Here is a 20339-nt window from a genome sequence, read left to right as displayed (position 1 = left end):
TGTGTCATGTAGGAATTATGAGTTTGGACTCGCACTGGTCTGAGAGTGTGTGAACACATCTGGAGTCTAGACTTAGTGGCTCTGTGGGCAGGGTCCTATCTACGAACAGCATCGTGTCCGGAGACCGGCCATGTTGACATAGGTGGCACATGCATCTGTTTCAACAGTCAGCACACACACACACACACAACGTTGGACACATTAATCGTCCACAGAGAGCGGGAAGTGGTGTCGAGAATGGCTGAGGAGGGAGGGCGGCACAACTAACCAAAAGCAAATGATGCTTTGCCATAAATCCTGCATTTTAGTTGTTGCATCAGGATATTAACAACACGTGTATGCTATTGTCTTTATCCTCAAGTGGCTAACATTTGTCGCCTTGTGTGTGTGCGCTTGTCAGACAAGATGTAATGAATTTTCGCTGGAGGAGTTATGGTTAATCATGAAAGTGACCCGACCGTAGTCGTAAGGGGACATGTGAGGATACGAGGACTGCATTACTGGAAATGCATGACGAAGGAGCTTTTAGTGACCTCGGGTAGATGGATTTTATATCACAGCGCTGACACTCTAACTCTATGGAATGTCAACATGAACACATTATAGTGGACATATATGTCTATACATCAAACTATTCCCGTGAGAAATTAGCCTTAAATGGCTTGTAAAATAGGCCACTGTAAGGGAAAATGAGAAGCACAGTTGCTGAGTGAGCTTTGTGATCATTTGCAAACTAATGCAGCAACATGCTAAAATAATTTCCTTAGGTTTAGGATGATAGAATTAGTCAGATTGTGTTTTATAATTGCCTAACCCAGCACATAAAGATGGATTCCTCGTCGTGTCTCCACCATGTATGATTAATTTAGTCATGGTTTTATTTCATCCATGGAACAGATTGTCTTTCTGCTTGTAATAGTTTTGCTTGTTTGGAAATTTATTAGAGATTTTTTTATATTAAAAGTGCTTGGAAAAAAAGGAGCTCAAGGTAGGCAAGACAAAAATAGTCATCCAACAGATTTTGTTTTTCCAGCAAAGGGTGCACAAAAAAAATGAGTAAAAAATATTTGTTTGAAATGAATGACAACAAAGATAAAAAGCTAACAAACAAAAAAAAATCATTTGTGAAAAAAAAAATACAAAATCTTTGTGTCTGTGAAGTTAAGTTTGGAAATGGCTTAAAACAATAAATCACAATTGGGCATTGACATGCAAAGAATACCAGTGCAAAAATAACACTAAGACTGTGGGAATAATGCTCAAGTGGGTGTAGTCTTCTTGGATTCTCCAGCAATTTAGTGAACATGACTTCTAATGCTAATTTACTTTCACCGAGTGTAGAAAAAAAAAAAAAAATCCATCAATCAATGTTTATACATGTGGACTGTTAAGTGTGGGTCGTCCAAACGTGCAGTCAAAGTGTCTTCAAAAACAAGAGGCCTCTCTCTCTTTCTATCTGCAGATGCAGCCAGCAAATAGAAAGCCACTAATAGAAGCCGCAATATAAATTTTCCTGTCACCTCCTCCACCTCCGAGGAGCTTCTTGGTCGATAAGGCAGAGATTGGGTCTGAAATTGATTTTCCACAATAATTGCTATTCTCTTCGTCAAGGGAGACTGGAGTGTCTCCGAGGCTTTTTCTTATTACAGCTGCAGGTTCTCCAAATGACCTGCCTGCAGGAAAATACATGAGAGGCTGCAGCCTTTTGGCCTTAGCAATCATCAAGGCTGTGAAGCATCGCGTAGATAAGATTCATGATGTTTTGTGCCACGGGCTCCACGCCACTCCGTAGATTGATAACGTTTGACCTTTACAACGGCAAACCTGAAGAAATAAATGACACATTAACTTTATATTGTCCCGTAAATATCAATTGAACACGTTTACATTCCGGGGTGGAGGTTAAAATGTTGCATCATGCGGGATCTGCATCATAAAACCTTCATGCACACCTTCTTACAAGTTAGTGACAGTTATTGACCTAGACTCCCTCCGGTTGCTGACAAGCCTCACGTTTTTATGCTAGGTGTGTCATCACCTCTTTGATCTCTTACACAATGGCAAGCACGTATCAGCAAACAAGCCGTTTGTCATGCAAGCAGTTAGTAGATCTTACTCGTTGAAACTCTCCATAATATTGAACCTGAAAAACAAATGACGCTGCTTTGCTTTTTTGCATGAATTCCCATCGGATCAGTTGTGTCACCTTTGCATGGAGCAGAAAGAGCAATTTTGTAAATGATGCTCTCTTTTTGTTGCCCTTTGCCTTTAACATGGCTCCCGTTCGATACAAGCCGTAAGAGTGAAAAGGCTGGAAGGTGAGAGACCTCTTTTGAATTATCTCCTTCATCTCTCCCCTGGGAACGTGTCAGCCTGCATTCCCAATAACAGGGAGAGCCTGGTTGCCCTTGCAGCCCACACACAGGAGGAGGATTTATGCCATAGTAACCAAATCTTTCTGACTGAACTCTTGAGTGCCCATGTGAGATGGCGAGGATTTAAGAGTGTAGTGTAATACTGTTGTTTTTGTAGGGAGATACAAAGTTCGGTTTCTGGTGAGGGCTCTTGTGATCCGTGATGTGCATGTACTGTACATGCATGTGAGTTACTGTGCAGCAAAAAAAAAAAGTTGATATCTGATCGCTGACTCAACTGAGTTGAATGAGTTCTGACCACTGGCGGAGCTAGGATTTTTGTCTTCGGGGTTCCACAGGGTGGCCAAGGATTTCTCTTCTTTAAAATACTTCAAAAAATGCTGAAAAGCTTTTGCTATATAGATCCTTTGGAGTATAGGGCTATGTGGAAAAAGATTTCTGAAAATCTGGCCTGGTATTTGGGCGGTTTGGGTGGTATCAGGGGGAGGCAGTGCCCCCATGCCCCCTTGCTCTGCCAGTGGTTCTTACCAAGACAAACAATGCGAAGTTAGAAGTTTATTTCTGTAGATGAAACAAAATGAAGGTGCTATTAGAATGAACACAGAGGATCAACATTGTGCAGCGTCGACGTAAATATTGAATGAAACTGAGTGTGACATCTTCTTGAATTCACAGGTTGAATATTTCATCGTCTGCAGGCACACCTGAGAGCCAAACATATGACTCAATCAAAAGTTAATGTGCACGCAATATGCTGAAATTGTGAAGTCACAGGAGGATGAATTAATGCACCACGGATGACAGGGTTGCTTAATAAACACTGAACTCCAGTCACTTTTTATTTGAAAAAAATCTCTTGTATAAATGATAAATTAGCAAAGTGAGCCCAAGTCATGTTGTCACATAACGGTGATGATGCAAAAATATCTTCTGACGTATCCAAATGTAGCAGCGCAGATGTTTTCTCTTCCTGCGTGCACAAACTCAGTCAAATGAGACCCCACACATAACTTTACAGCATCTTGCAAACATTTGAGGAACCCACCAGGAGTCAGCCTTATGGTGATGTGCATGTGTTCGAGCACGTGCAATTAGGCCGGCCCGTATGTGCGAATTCGGCAGCGACGCAGCGACCCCCTGCCCTGTTCAAACGCCACGCAGGCGGCCGCCAGTCGCCAGGCTCGGCGTGCCAGTTGTACACGCTGTGCCTGATGCCCTGCGGAGGGGGAAGGAAGGAGCGCAGCGGGGCCAGGCTGCCTCCAACACCTCTCCCACCGAGCCAAAGGCCCCTCTGGTGGGCTTCGGAACCCCACAACAGCCGCAGCGAGAAATAGTAATGAGGACCAAGACTGTGAAGCACAGGATGACACACTAGGGACGCTGTCACAGGTTCTAAAGCACGTACACACACGCACAATGCAAATATAGAAACATATGCGCGCAAGCAGCTTGCTCATAATCAGGCTGGCATGGATGCAGACAATCAAACACATCCAAACTCACCAGGTTGTTAGGAAGAAGACTTTGTGAGTGTTGACAACTTCTCCCTGACTACTGTAAATTGTTATTTTTAAGCTATATTTTTGTTATCCAAGAAATTGCACACCTGTTAATGAAATTTCTCAGAGATGAGACCGAGGCTACAATTGAAGCGTTGTTTTATATTTGCTCCAGGGCTCCCCCTACACTTGTTAATGGTAATTGACTTTTAAGACGCTGCCGTTAACACCGCTCACTAAGGGGAGCAAGAACTTTCATTCGTCCACACTGGTTCATCAACGTTATGGACCAGTAAAATAGGTAATCCAAGGTTGGAATTGGAACAACATAGAAGAACATCATGATTAATGACTGAAGTGTTTGAAATTCTTGTTTTCATTAGCATCGAATGTGCAGAATTTGCAAATGTAAAACCAGGCCAACTTGCCATCGTAGAAGTGGTTGTAAACATCGGGTTTGCCAAGATAAGACATTGAAAGCATGTGTTTTGTGCGATGTTCAAGATGAGAGGGGTTGAAAATGAGATGAAATGGCGTGTGGCAGCTCACTGTGGGGAGGTAATTAGGGACAAACATTGAGACGCAGAGCCTGATCTCTCCTGCTGGAGGTTAAGTGAAATCGGAGCTGCGAGTCCCAGCGTCCCGGTGGCGCAGTGATTAGAATTTCCTAATGTGGGGCTAATGGAATGTCAGCCGGGAGCAGAACCCCTACACAGAAGCACTCATAACAACAAGTGGTCAAAGCTCAAGACTGATTAAAGAGACGCAGAAGAGACACACAAGCACGTCGCAAGTGATGAAGCACAAAGTGGCTACGTTTCCATAGATACAATTTCTTCAATCCAGTCAGAGTTCGGATTCAAATTTTCATCAGAGGCTAAATATGTCGATCCGATTAGTACCGTAATTTCCGGATTATAAACCGCTACTTTTTTCTTGATCGGAATGTGCTTGATCTGATTAGAATATTCAGAACAGGGAAGCATTTGAAACTGTTTTGCTAGTCTTGCCCTTTCATAGCCAGTGTTTAGGAAAAAAAACAAAAGCGGCCCCTAATGATGAAACAACAGGGAAAACAAAAGCGGGCCCCACAGCTGCAAATGTCGATTCTCAAAGCGGTTTGTTGTGCGGGGATGTTTGCAAGGCAGAGGCGCTGTGTGTATTTGAACACACGTGGGCACGCGGGAACATTTGTGTATTGTGTACCTGTCCGTGTGAATGTGTGTCAATGCGGTGGCCTTTTGGCAGCGGGGAAACCAGCTGGGAGGGTGAAGGAGCGCATTCATCGCGGCTCTCGGGAGCCGGGGGCCACGCAGGTACCCGGCGAGGGGATGAAAGGCTGCTCCGCAGATGTCACCCGCTGGGGTTCAGTGGCCGAGCCAGCGAATGTCATGTTTGGCTGCAGTCCCACCAGTTGTTGGCAGGGGCGTCTTCTGGAGGATGCTCGAGTGGGATGCGAGCACTGGGAGCGCCCTAATGGGAGCAACATTAAAGAGAGTTGCTGGCTTCTGTCTGTCATAGAACATTAACCTTGTTTCCTGCTTCTCTCAGCCTTCTCAGCCATACACTTGCCCGCCTCGATGTGCGCGTGTTTGCATTTTTCCCACACAGGAATGTGTTTCACCCAGTTTAAAGCCTGAGAACCAAGTGAAAAGTCAACGTGTAAAAGCAGAGGTCATTTTTTTTCCTGAAGTGGGTAAAATTATGTTTTTGATTTTTCTGGTTTCAGGTTGAAGCCAATACATTTTCTAGGGTTCAACTACAAGAAAATAATTAGAAAAAGAAAAATAAATAATAAAAGTTTAAATATTTCACATAGATAGAAAATTACACTAAAATGGTGAGTATTATGGTTTGTGGATAAAAAAAAAAATGTGAGTTTATTATTACTACAATTACTCAAACTAACCCTTAACTTTTACCAGAGGTGTCATTCAACTTCTAATTTCACACAAAACCATCCAATAAAACGCACACAGACAACATTGATCATAATCAACAAGCATCATAAACAAATGGACTCAAATGCAAATCATGGTCCAAAGCGTTGTGATCTCAGAGTCCTATCAAGTAGAAAACCCCGGACTGGTTGCCGGCCAATTTCAGGGCATCAAGGCAAGGAAATGCTCTTGAGTTTGATTGTGAGGTGTATGGGAACAATGGCTTCCCTACTGGCCGTGGGACTGTGTGAGTTTTTGTGTGCAACTCCATTGCTGTCACCCACTTGCGTAATGGAATGCATGAGGCGATCTAGATTGATGTGTTTTGGTGGTCTGCGACAGTGCATTCCTAGTTTGAAAAATTGTTTCCCACTGGGGTGATACATTGTGCCCGCTACCGTCCAATGTTGATGCAGTTGGGACATTTTTCTCTCAGATTAAATAGTTTAAAAAAAAAAAAAAGTTGACACTTTCATTTGATCTGACCCTTTCATTGGTGCCTGCTTTATATTGTTCTGAAAAATGCGGTTTTTGGTGATCATAGATTTCAATATACCACATGAAAGGCTGAACTGATAATATAAACTTTACATCAAAAACATTTTAATCTTCCAGTAATGTGTAACATTGCAAAGCAATAACTCAGCCCCATCTAAAATTACACACAAAAATACAAACAAAAGTCCAAGCGATGCTGTAATTGCGCTGGCTGTGACGCACTGTTCCATTTGTTGGTCTTTGTTTTAAAACATGCCAGGGCCTGGAAATGCCAAAAGAAAGAAAAAGGTCACTTTCTCACAGTAGGATTATTATTTAATGACACATAAATTCCTCCATTATACAAAGCAACACATACACACGGGGAAATATTGTGGTTGTATTTTGCAACATCTGCGATTAATTACGCACCCACGCAAATGCGAGAAAATGACAAATGACATCAGATGCCATGAAACCGCATACAGTATTTCTGTTAAAGTTTATGGTTGGCATTTAAGTTACCTTTTATTAAAAATATTATAAATTAATTAGTGATAAGATGTGCCCAACTCGTTTTCATTGGTTCACAAAACAACGTTATAAAAAATGCCCGTTCACTTTCTCATCATTAGATTTAAAGTGAGAATATTTAAAGAAAAACAACACACAAACACAAAATACAAACTAAACACAGGAAGACTGAAATTCATTCGCTGTCTGATCCTTCCCTTAAAACTGCACTAAATACTTACACATTATACCGTGTAGTAATCACGTGCACGCACGCAAACCCGCACACACATACGTGCAAAGTGGACAAATCACACCCCGGGGATTTGGATGCCTGCAATTAAGATTATGATCAATGACAAGTCAATCATGAGGGCTCGCTCTCCTCTCCCTTCCCCAACTCAGCAATTATTCTCCAGCTGGTGAGGTCGGCCCCTGAATCATTGCAGGAGACATTACACTCCTCTTTTTTTTTTCCATCACTTCCTCCAAACACCTCGATCCGTACCTTCCTGCCCCGACTCCCCTTTTGCATCCATTTTCTTGCTCCCATTCGCTGTTCTTTTCCCCCGTCTGTCACTTGCGACAGCTTGGGGCTCTTCACCATTAGCTCTTAGACCTCCAGCCTACAGCGTCCATGTTAGGTCATAGAACACTCAACACCATCCATATAGATGAGTCCCCCTTGGCTTGGCAATGAATGATATATCGTAAAAACGATGCAGACAGCTTAAGCCACCAGTAGTTTTGGTGTTTTATTGGTCTTTTTTTTCCACAGTAAACAGTTGGCTTACTACATTGGCAGATGGATGGAATGGAACAGTCCACCCCCAAAGAATCATAATGGCACTGTCCATCTGTTTGTCATCCTCCATAAACCAGGAAGTAGCCTGCTAGCTACGAAATAGATTGGATATTTTTTTTTTTTTTAATGCCCTTGCATGTGGGAAAGGGGAGCCCCGCTTATGCACCTTACAATTGTTCATTGAAGACAGGGGAACAGTAAAATGCAAAAAACAATGGGCCTCATTCTCTGATTACCGTATTTTTCGGACTATAAGGCGCACCTAAAAACCTAAAATTTTCTCTAAAGCTGACAGTGCGCCTTATAGTCCGGTGCGCCTTATATATGGCCCAAATTCCTAAATTCAAACTGACCCGAAGCATTGTGTCATGAAATCAATAATAAGTGCTCCACTGAAAACTATGAATCATGAATCAAAAAGACTATGGATCATTATTTTGTGATTATAAAGTAATTTGTTGCATCTGAAGTTGAAATAAAAAAGATAAAATGGAGAATGATTTGATTTGGATAAAAAATCTGATATGATGGATTAATGGTGCACCTTATAGTCCGGTGCGCCTTATATTAGGACAGAGTTTTAAAATGGGCCATTCATTGAAGGTGCGCCTTATAGTCCGGTGCGCCTTATAGTCCGGTGCGCCTTATAGTCCGGAAAATACGGTAATGCATACAAATGTTTTTGCTTTACGTACAAGTCGAGCATATACATAAAATCACTATTGTACTTTATGGCTGTCGACTTTTAAATCAATAGTCCTCAAAATGGGCCATCATATTTCAATTTTGCCCAAAAAGCAGCTTGTGTTTTTGAGTCATCTGTGCTCTCAACACACACAACAGCAGGAGGGAAGCTGCACCTGTCCTCTTGCCTGTTTTGTTCTCCTTCGCATTGGCAGCCCCGGACATGCTGGATTTCACAGTTTCTCAGGTACATTTTCTACCGCACCACCAACTGCACTGAATAATAGCGGGTGGCTGTGTAGGTTGGGAGAGGCGTGCGCTCGGCGTGCCCATTATTCATCACAGAAAAGGCTGGCGCGTTGGCCGGCAGAAGCGCCGCCGCCGCTGCTGCTGTGCTATCTGAGAGCAGATAAAGGAGGCAGGTGTGAGAAGGAAATTAATGTGGATCCATCAGTTGTGAATTGGAGCCCTGCTAAAGACTCCAACCAACAGGACCCAATTTAGCCACAACAGCAGCATCTCCGGTGTGCAATTCTCTGTAGCTATATAATGTAATATTTAGTGTGCAATGTGTGCAGGTGCTATCCAGCTCACAAACAGCAACCACGTGGCATGCAGGCGTGTCCATTAAGGCTCCCAGAGTGGGGCAGGACTAATTCTGCCTGGGAGCACGGGCAAAGGGGGCTCTCCGTGGACAGCGGGCTGGGGGGAGAACTGCAGTTTAACCTAATTTGGTTCTAATTACAAAGACAGGAAGTCCACCTGCCACATATACTGCCAGGCTCCCCATCTCCTCCGAGGGTGGGCACGAGGGACGGGGGAGGAGGGGTAGTAGAGTGCGAAACAGCTTGCATGATTTTTGTTGCGGTGGCCTTCAGAGTGGTTTTTAGACACGTTCTTGTCAGCACACTCTCTCGCAGAACTGCTCTGGTAGACAAATATTTGAAAAGCGACGTAGCCTCCAGCGAGGTATTTCAACTGTACGCATTGAAAATGGTTATCTGATGAGAACAAAAACAGCATTATCTAGTAGTGACATCACTGAAATGCCAAACATTGCCACTAGCCTTGAGAGATACACTTGCTGGCAACAACGTTAAAGTTGCTTGCCCAAGCTAATGGATCTAACTTTTAACGCCAAAAAGTCTATTGTATTAACCCCAAGTAAGTAAGTTTATAATAAAACATTTCGTTTTAGTTGTTACAACAACTGTTCCTGCAATATTCCTTGACACTATAAGCAGGGGATATTAGCAACATGCTGCAATTTAAAATTAATAGATAAAACTTTCCTTCATAAAGCAGACAAGTATGACTCATTTAAATTAAATATAGTTAAATTAAATATAATTAACATGCTAAAGGTCAAACTTGTGTGTAACTTTTATCTGTCAGGCCTATCAACTGACCAGAATCCCCCCCCCCAAGTGGTGTTAACTGCATTCTCTGGCCGTGTTAAGCTCCTTAACAAGGAACCTGATTGTACTGTTAATGTGTTACTTCCTGTGGGAGTCAGCTCTGGAATGGAGTTGAGCGTCCAGTGCCTGGAATGACTCCTACAGGGGAATGAGCCCAGACTTCCACTTTGTCAGGCCGGCGGATATTCACCCCTTATTCTGGTGAAGGTTCAAACTTTTGTCACTCAATTAAACTTGAACGTCAAAGAATTGTTTTATATAAGGACATAAATGGGGAATAATCTTGCATTTCTGAATTTGTTGCAGAAACGTCATGAGACATAAATAATATAAATAATGAAAAATAAATAAATGTAAATTATAAAATAAAATAAATTTCAAATTACCCAAGATGCTCAAGATAGAGTTTTGTAAAGTGTTTTCTAAAGATTATTTTTTACTTCCCAGGTGTCCTAATAATATATCTGTGACATACCTTCATAGAAATATGTGACCCCCAACAAAGCAGTTATTTTTCCACTTGTAAATTGGACACAATGGTAGAATATGAGATACGCAAAGCGAGATGGTTTTTGTTCAACAGAGCTTGTGGGCAGCAGGTCAGCTTCTTAGCAGTGAATGTGATGCGTTGCCATGGCAACCTGCTTGTTACCCACCCTAGAGTCATAGGGTGCGAGGCACCATCAGCAGTGTGAGTGTTGTTCAAGAAGCAGTTCACCCTTAATCAGCGCTGATACAAGGGTGAAGAGGGATGATGGAGCCTGCGGCTATTTGGAAGTGCAGCATCACATACACGCAAACCAGAGCAGGGACAAAATACTGTATCAAGTAAACACAGTGGAATGAATGTTTCGAGTCATGTGCGATTAGCTGGAAATGCAATCATAGTTTGTACCTCTAAAGTCAAACACAATCTGTTCCGGTATATTTGAACGGGCATGGATTCTACAAATGTGTGTGCCCTTTTTTATTTATATATATATATGTATTTATTTATTTATTTTAAATTAATTTTATGTGAAACTATGTATCATAGTGGTATCGGAACTTGATTTTGGTATGAGTGAGTGCGAATATCCCGACTTTTAATTTCTTCGCTCACCACACATAGTACATACGTTTGATGACTTTACAATTGTTCACGTTATTAAATCGAGTATGCGTGTCTCAACTTGGCACCACTCAGTATCAAGATGAAATAAATGAGAAGAAACTTGTGCCATGGGTAAATCTAGCTTGAAGTTGTGTTAGGAAACTTAATAAGTGACTGACCATCTGATTCACACCCTCTCGGTCCAAGACGTGTTTATTTCCAGCCTGTGATTGTATCAAATTTGTCCCGTTTTAAACGTCATGCTTGGCGGATAGGCAGCACACACTGGTGGCTGAAAGCAGCCAAAATCACTTTATTTATGTTTGGATGGCAGCGGGCGCTCCGTGCTGCTTGGCACCCGCATCGAGCTGTGGTCTTTGGCACCTCTTTTCATCCCCCCCCTGTCCTTCAAACATGCAGGCTATACGGCTCCACTGGGCCCCGCTGCAACTTGTGGATGTATGCATATGCACGCTTCTGGAACGTTGCATGTATGCTGTGTCTTGTTTTTTTTTTTTGGTGCCATGCTGAGAAATTTTGTACCCTGAATATTCCATCAAAGACAACAGAGTGGCACTTCTTTCAACTAGTCCAGTGTTTTTCAGCAATGATGATCAGGATGAAAATGATCAGGATTGTTATCCAGCTTCTGCAGACCTTGCTAGTTATCTGACTAGTTGCTAGTTATCATTTGAATCAGGTGTGTTGAAACAGGGAGACATACGTAGACATATTTGCATATACTGTCCTCATTTCCATTACCTGTAGTAACAGAATAAATCCTCTTACAATATCATAAAAATCATGAAAATTCCATAGACAAGCCGCAGCTTGTGCAAAAATTAGCGGCTTATAGTCGGGATATTACGGTACTTAAGACGTCACATGGTTGGCTTGACTAGCATAGCATTGAAGCCAAGTTGCACCTTCTAATCTTCCCTTTGCTGTTTTTTTGTATCTCTGTAAGAGATTTCTTTTCACCTCGGGGAACCTGCCGGCCCTTGCTTGGTATATAAGTATATAATTTATATCTCCTATATTTACTGTATAAACCAAAGCAAGGCCAGCCGCCTTAAAAGGAAGCACAGCCCTTTTCCTTGCTTCGCAGTTCTGAGGATCTGCTGAAGCTCAAACCGTGGATCCGTAGCCTGGGTTTGCTCAGGCTGCAGCAGTCCACGCAGATGAAGGCCCGGGAAGAGGTTGAATCTGGTCATCCTTGGACAGATAACGGAAGATACGGGCGACTAATTTGGACATGTGCTCTGCCGCCGGATGACGAGAGTCTGATAAAGAAAACATGAGAGAGCGACAACTGTGTTACTGGAGGAGGATGTGAACTCCCTACAGGATCTCAAATGTCAGGACCATTGTCCTGTTAGGCATCTGATCACTCTGCTTTCTCTTTTGTGTCGCTAGAATCTGCAATAACCTCAGAAATTTTGAAAGTGAATGTGCTGAAATGCTAAAAAAAAAAGTCTGTTTCAAAACTGATAACTTCATTCCCAGAGAGTGTTTAATAGAAACAAAATGTTATTCATCCAAACATTTGAATACATTTTATAGATCTGATTGCAATACTGTGATATTGTAAATAATATTTGTGCTCAAGATTTTCGTACGGTCAGAATCTGATGTGGTCATCATCAGCCATTTGATGGACGGATGCAATGTTGTTTTGCAAATGCAGACAACCAAAGCAGTTCTTGGCCAACACACATTAGAGAAACCCTGCTGGGGGTCATATGGTCCTGACAGTCCTGGTCTGCTTGGCCTAACACAGAACCTATTGCTGAGCCAGTGAGGGAAAGAACAGCTTCATAGTGTGTGTTCGTGGTACTAGTACGTGTGTGTGCGTACATGTGTGTGTATAGTTCAGCTCCCGGAAGGACAGCCATGGCTCAGAACCGCAAGGAAGCTGCTGGGAAATGTCTGTGTCACCGGTGTCACCCAGTGAAGGCAGATACAGAAAGCAGCAGTCACAGACACATTCTTGGCCTGTGCCTGTTTCCAAACACACATGCACAGTACTGCTTAGTATGAGTACAATGCATTTTTCACAGGTCAAAAACACTATTAACAGTTTACATATACAAAAGTTTACTGTTTATCAAACCACAAAGTGGGCTGCTGACTGGCCCTTCTCTTGTTTCCATTGATGACGTCATTTCTAGTAAGATGGCAACTCATGGTATAAATGCTGGACTAGTTTGCTGTTGCAATTTTTTTTTTTGCTTTTATACACATTGCCTATTCCCCTTTTTTAATTATTTAAAATGGCTTTAAAAATATTTTATGTTCTTTAATAAACGTTTAAGCAAACTACCAATGTAAGAGTATCTTTGCTTTACTGTGCGTATGACGAATGATAATTTTCAATCTTGTATCTCGACTGAGGGTAGTACAAGTTTCGATGTGGTCATCAATTTTTCTATCCAATTTCTGTACTGGTTATCCACACTACATTCACACCCAAGGATAAAATCATATAATTTTAAAAAGATGTAAAATATTCAGCAAATTAAAAAAGCAACATTATTATTAGTATTATTTTATTTTTTATTTTTTGCAGTACATTTTGTCATCCTTTTCGTTTAATGTCATTTACTTTCTCCATTTCCTCTTTGTACTATAGATGCTGTGGAACCAAAAGAAGCTAACTAGCACCCCCTTTTGAAAGACAAAAACAGCATTTCATCCTTGGACTCGTCTGCTCGTCTGATCCATTTCTGGTATGTAGAGCAGAATAAAGTGACGGGGCAGTGCAGTGGGAGTGAATTAGGGAATTAATTGGGATTAAAATGTTTATGGCTGGAGGTTGTTGTGGTTGACCTTTTCATGTGTAATTCACATGCCTGAGAAATGACTATTTAGTGAAAACAACAGCTTTGATTAATATGGATTAACAAGGTTTTACAACTAATCATTCATAAATATATAAACATGTTTGGCATAATTCCACTTAAATGTATTTATTTGTTAATTACTCTTGTTGCCTTTGTTTATTCTCTCTTGCATGAATGTCAAGTTAATCAACCATTACATTTCAAAGTAGCTTTTTTTTTCTTTCCCTGAAGCATATGAAGCTGTAAAAGTTACGAGTTCAATGAAAAGCGCACCTGGCTAAATCGTCATTCTCAATCATATTTGGCGGCTTCTATTTCCGAGAGCATCTCGTCAATTTGTCGTAACCTTGACGCCATATTTTCTTGCAAGTCATTTATTTTTAAGTAATGGTTACGTTTTACGTACAACTTGGGGAAACCAACCCAACACGGGTACTCTACTGAAATTCACTCATTTTAGAATGCTCAACCGGTTCAAAGTCTTTTTTTCATTAGATCCGATGTCTTAAGTAGAACATTCACATAAAATTCCCTCCTCACAGTTTGAAGGCATTAGAGGTCAAAGAGGAGCTGGTGGTCCAGGCTGCAGAGGGGAAGGGCGGGGCTTGGGAGGGCTCTCTGGAGTGCGCAGTGTAGCTGGTTGGTGGGTCGGTCAGGTGCAGCGCCACCAGTGATCATTAGGGTTACAGCTGCCCAGGCCAGATTGTGTGCTGCCTGCACCGGGCGAGATGTTTTGCCCAGGGAGAAGAGCGAGCATCTGTCTGTCCCTCCCCGTAGACAGTAACCTCCTACCAGCCTGTCCAAGTCAACCCAACTAGTAACAAGGTCACCCAACTCCTACTTTCTCTTGCTCGCTCATGCACAGCTGCTCTCTGCTGCCCTCTACGTCTCGCCATTGTTATCTCTCCGTCTTAAGACGGAGCACAATCAGACGTAGGGCAATACTTCATTTGCAAAACTGTACAAACGACTTAGTTATCTGAGTCCAGTGCTAATTGCATAATTTGATCCCCGTTGATAAAGCACACTTTCATCATTAGGAAAATAATTGGCTTCAGCAACTAGAGGGCTTAATTTTTTAAGCACCATTGTTCGTTCTTATTGCGTCACACAAGAGCAAAATTATAATTACACACAAAGCCCAAAGGGTTCACCGCCATACTTTCTTTTTCTCAAGTTGCATCTACTTTTTAAAGGCTTTCGGTGTTGGTGTGATGATTGGATGCATGAAGTGATGGATGCTAATCTCAGTGCTCTGGCTTTGCTTTTGTGAGAATAATCTTACCCGGTAACAGATGACACTTGGCCAGTGTGAATCATCAATCAAATGTAGTGTTCCCTCGACAACAATAAACACTTAATGGGAATGTTAAACGTTGAACAAGGTTAAGCAACACAGTTTGGCCCTTGATTGGCTTAGAAATTAAATACGATTCCAAATGAACAAGCAACCGAGATATGAGTTTTTAAACACATTTAACAGAAAAAAGAGTTATCGATCAAGATGGACAGCATCGCTTAGAATCAATTGTTAACCCAGTTGAATGAGAAACAAAAAGAAGAAAGCTGAAAACAGGTGTGACACCAACTTTGTGCCTCACAGGAGACAATAAAAGCCTTGGTCAAGGGCACAGCACCTGGACCATTGTTTTAGCCCACAAACTGGCTTTTAAGTGCAAATTTCCACTTGGTCCTAAAGGAGACCTGGCCTGCACACTTGCTTCACTCATCTCAACCAATATGTGATCCCTTCTCATTTGCATAATGGGTAGAATGCAAATGAGGGGGCCAGCTTTGTCGAACCAAGACAAAAAGAAGAAAGAAAAAAAAGGAGTGGGGGGGTGGGGGGGACAGACTGCTGCCATCCTGCTGAATCGCATCTGTAACGACACAAAGCCGTAATATATCTTGGCCCTCATTTTAGCGGTGATCACAGCTTATATTGAGCACTTCAAGGGCCAATAATAGATAATTATACAATATAAAGACTAATTTAAGCAATCTACCTGAGAACATTTAGCTTTCTTAACTTATAAAAGGATTTATACATTTTCCTCAAACGGTTTGACTTACTGGAAGTGATTGCTTTGTGCTGGCTCTTTTGCCAGCATCATATTTGCTCAATTGGGTCTCCCAGTCTGTTTAGCAAGATATGAAATGATGGTTGGATGAGAGCTAAAGTTGAATGGCACAAGTTTTTTTTTTGTACAAAACATGTATATGATATCAAGAAAGCATTATAGTTACAGTAGTGTTGTCATTTAGACAAAAATAAATAGATCATGGAATGTTTAGAAGCATATCTCAGGAAGAATAAATCCCTCACTGATGTTGACTGATCTGTTTTCTAGTACTCTACTTAACGTCACAATACGATAAGTACTACAATGATATTTGCATTAATCCATCGCTTAGACTCCCCTTGTACCTTCCCTTTGCCACATTGCCACTCGGGCTCATAGGTATTTACTTTAGATTAATCTTCATGAGCTTCTTAGCATCAGGAAACACGTTTGCGTACATTCTTACATGGACAAATACTCGTAGAGACTAAACCCTGTTGCCTTGTTCTCGTGGAAGGTAGATTATCTGCGAATGTACGGGGAAATTTCTCCAGGGATGTTTTTTGGCGGCGAGTAATAAAACTCGGAGTGTGTTGCCTTTGCCAAGCTGAGACATCTGGTCACCTTATCACAGATAAGTGGGGGTTAGTCCTGGCATCTGCTAGAATTAATCCATTTTGCAAACACCGTTATCCTAATCTCCTAAATATGTCAGTCCACAACTGTAGTGTAAGGCACTAGGTATCGTTTTTCCATCTCGAGAAGGCTGATGTCCTTAAGCGTGTCTACTCGTGACACTCGGTGGAGAAGTGCGGGACAAAAAGACGTCACGGGGTCCACCTAGCCAACAAATTCAAGTACCAAGTGTGCTCCGCAACTTGCTACCTAACATCTCTTCATAAATATTCATGCGGGCGGATTTGTCTTTTGTTGCATGCCTAGTCAGCAGTCACAGAACACATGGTGAGTGTTGGCAGTGGCCAGCCTAGGTAGAGAGGCCGCGGACGGAGGCAGTGGCAGGAACCAGGACCTGTGAGGCTGACTGACATTTCCATCTGTGGCGAGGCCTGGTAATTATCGGGGAGAGGAGCGCCCGCAGCAGCGCGCCATCTGCTAGGGGAGATGGCTCAATGAGGTATGAGCACGAGCGGCGCTCCGTCGGGCCACTGCCTGTCTCTGACATGAGGGCTCGCATCTGCTACTGAGGAGCCGGGCCGCCCAACACAGCCTGCCTGGCTGGCCGGGAGAGGGGGCTGACAGGAGGGGGAAGAGCAGCCAACAGCCCCTCTGACACCCCCACTCTATACCTCCACCACCGCCCGACGTCGTTCGTAACCGTCGCTGCCCCTGCCGAAGACGCACTTAACAAACCTACTGACAAGTTTTGGGTTGCGCTCATGTTCCAGCTCTTAATACGGAATTCAAATTTGTCGCCGTCCCTAACCTTGCGTTTGAAGCCAGACTTTTTTTTTTTAACTCAAGTATTTACCAAAATATTCATTCAAGTATTCTTGGAAAAGACACCTGGTGCACTTTCATTCTTACAAGTTTATTCCGGCATAATCGTGCAAGGTCACCAAGGTAAATGAGGAAAGCTAATGTTCCACGTCCATGTTTCGTGATAGCTTTACTTGTTATGGTCTGAAAGCTGCTCAGGTTGACAAATTTGAGATTTTTAGGGAGCAAAACTTAACACATATAATTGTTTTGAGCTTGTCATGCCTGGTCAAAATAGTTGGCACAATCTCAGAATACTACATTTGCCCCAAAACATACACCTCACTTGTTTTCACCCTGACATACCCAATTAGGTGTATGCCGTTCCTAATTATGTTCAATGAGTTTAGTCAGGCACCAGTGAACTCCAACCATGTTGTAGAAGCAGCTCCAGGATGGCTGACAACTGGTGCATCGGTTCAGTACGAGGTCCCACTGCCCTGCGTGTCGTAGATAATTTGCTACTCTCGAACTGATCTGATTTAAATAGTTGGAACAACATTAAACTCCAGCTTACAACCCAATCAAGCAGGAGAATATCTGAAACTGTTTTGAATTTGAAATTGATTTGTTCCAATACTTTTGCTCATCACAACTTTTGCATCTGTATTGAGCTACAAAATCAGAGCCGCTCTCAAACATTTTCAACATCTGTCATCTTGAAAACAAGATCTTTCGCAAGCTTTTGTGATTGATGTTTTCATACGGTACATACTTCCAACATCTCGAGAGTCTCAAAAGTGTGAAACTAGCAAAGCGAGAGAAGTCAGAAAGCTTGCAAAGGAAGAGGGCGGAGTACGCTGAGTGAAAAGCGCATCGCCTTGTCGCGGGATTTTATCAGACTATTTGGACAGATTGGTAGAATTCGAAATGCAGCAGGGGCTTGTGATGTGGCAATAAAGCGTTTGCCTTTGATCCCGCCTCACAGTTTTTTTTTTTCCCATTCCTACACTGCACATGTGCATGTCAAAACGAATTAGATCAACCAAGAAGAGGCGAGGCAGCTGTGGTGCCGCGCAGCAAAACTTTACATCACCTCAGTTTACCAACAGTCTGCTTGTTGTTGTCATTGTCAAACTCGACAACGTGCAACTCCGCCGGCGCCGTCACCTGCTCGCGACAACAAACTTCAAGGTGTGTGATCTAGATGAAACGACACACAAATAGAATATCCATCTTTACACGTGCTTACATTCCAAGCCGCAGCTGTCAATTACCTACATGGAGAAAAAAAAAAACACACTCTTTGATAAGAAAAATATGAAGCAAGCCAACACCCACACTTGGAGTGGCTTTTTCAGATGTCGTCGCACTTAGGAAAAATTTGCGACGACACATCGACGTGCCTATTCCCCCATTCAGCAGCATTAACTCGGTGCCATGTGTCGAACAAACGGAGGCCATTTTGGAGCCCTTAATGACAAGGCTGCTCGGCTCCTCTCCTCTCCCTCTCGCTCTTTTCAAATTGCTCTCTAAATGAAGTACAGCTGTGTGGACCAGGTGCTGCCTGCCTACCCCCATCCCAACCCACCGCCGCCGCCCCCCCTCTTTTTAGAAAGAACAGGAAATTATGAAATCCCCCAAATCCTTCACAAATGGGCAGGAGAGAAGGTTGGAGAATGTCAAGCTGCATGTCTCTTGTCAGTGGATGAGCTTTCATTTGGGTTCGTCGCCAACGTTTTCGCCAACCCGACCCGGGACGTATTTCACATTTGAGTGTCAGTGGCCTACACTTTGTGGATGTATTCAGGAGTTCCATCCTTTTTTTGCTTACAGATTTGACAGCAGTGAGTGAAGTCTATGTGGAGCAACATTCAATGAGCGCCGACGTTGGGTAGCTTGCAATTACTGAAAATATTTGGCTCATATTTTGGTTTGTGTGGAAGCAGATTAATCAAGAGATTTGAAACCTTTCTACGGCACTCATTAAAAAGTATGTGGGAATTCCAAAGATTAACCTTCAAAGGATCGGAATACCTATTGCCAAAGATATGAAACATTTTCAAGATGTGCAGTACCTGTTTGTAACACTGTGTGTTGTGCTTCAGATAGAGCGAGCGAGAGAAGTGCTTGCATTTTCTGGCAATTAATGCGAGCGCACTGCTGTGTGTTTGTGAAAAAACAAGCTCTTTTGCATGTTTTAGTACAAGAGATGGATTAGTGAATCATAATCAAACATTCATTGAACAGCACTATTTGCCCCCAATCCCCCTCCCCAACCCCAACATGCTGTCGCCAACTCAGGAGCCAAGCGATCCGTTTTGATGTGACCATAAATGCGCCCCAAAGCTGCACAGCTACATTTGATCAGTCGAAAACTTTTTAGGTAAAACCTTTTATGCATTTCTGATTGGCTGTTAACGTCCGCAACATTGCTACCCCATTCAAATTTGCAGCAAAACTTTTAATTGAAAGGTCAACCATTCATGAAACCTATAATGCGTAACTGTTCAGTCAGGTTTAGTCGGCCTCGACTGAACCATGTTCTTCTTCCTGCAGCAGGTCCTGGATAGCATCCATCCTATAAGTAAAGCACTCCGTTTGTTCTTTGACAAGGGAACGCGCACAACTGCTGAACTAGGCCTCCTGCTCAGGAGACCGCCAATGTGCAGCTGTCAATGTCTCCATAAAGCCCCATATCCATAATAGACAAAGCACTCATCAAGCCTCGGCTTCATCTGGCCTCCCAGATGCCCCATCACCAGGGGCAAATCCCATCCAGGTCTCAGCGCCGCACCGTGCAGCCAGATGTGCGCTGGCAACATGGCCGTGGGGTCAACACATGGCCAAGGTAGAGCCGATAAATGAATTATACTCTGATTATCATAAATGTGGCATCTAAGCATTGTGTGGCATTCAAATACCAGGATGTAGGTGTTGCATCACGCACGTACGGACACACAAAAAAGTATCAAGCTACCGTGTTTTGGCAATGGTTTACAAATTGCTGAAAGTTTCTGCAGGAGGAAAATGACACGTTTGAGCCAAAGCGCATTTCGTATTCTCGGAATGGTTGGCTGCCATATGCCCTGTATTTGTACACCATTCCGCAATGTTCTAGGTCGCTCTCCCAAACATATTCCGTTTCGTCCCATGCCAAAAAGACCTTTTTCCCCTCCGCCTCCATCCCGC

The 20339-nt window shown here is 42.7% G+C and overlaps 1 long non-coding RNA gene across 10 annotated transcripts in view; it reads left to right on the top strand.

Annotated features, from left to right (window-relative positions):
• LOC125981304 (uncharacterized) overlaps positions 1–20339 on the top strand; it is a 111229-nt gene that overhangs the window by 77241 nt on the left and 13649 nt on the right. For 6 of the 10 annotated variants that reach the window (XR_007485884.2, XR_007485882.2, XR_007485877.2 and 3 more), the window contains one exon: positions 13437–19998. This is a non-coding gene — a long non-coding RNA (uncharacterized lncRNA). The remainder of the gene's footprint in view (positions 1–13436; positions 19999–20339) is intronic. The other 4 variants (XR_007485879.2, XR_007485885.2, XR_007485880.2 and 1 more) reach the window with 2 other exon arrangements.

The sequence above is a fragment of the Syngnathus scovelli genome, chromosome 14 (genome assembly GCF_024217435.2).
Source record: "Syngnathus scovelli strain Florida chromosome 14, RoL_Ssco_1.2, whole genome shotgun sequence".
NCBI classification, from domain to species: Eukaryota; Metazoa; Chordata; class Actinopteri; order Syngnathiformes; family Syngnathidae; genus Syngnathus; species Syngnathus scovelli.
This window is presented reverse-complemented; position numbering and strand designations above follow the sequence as displayed.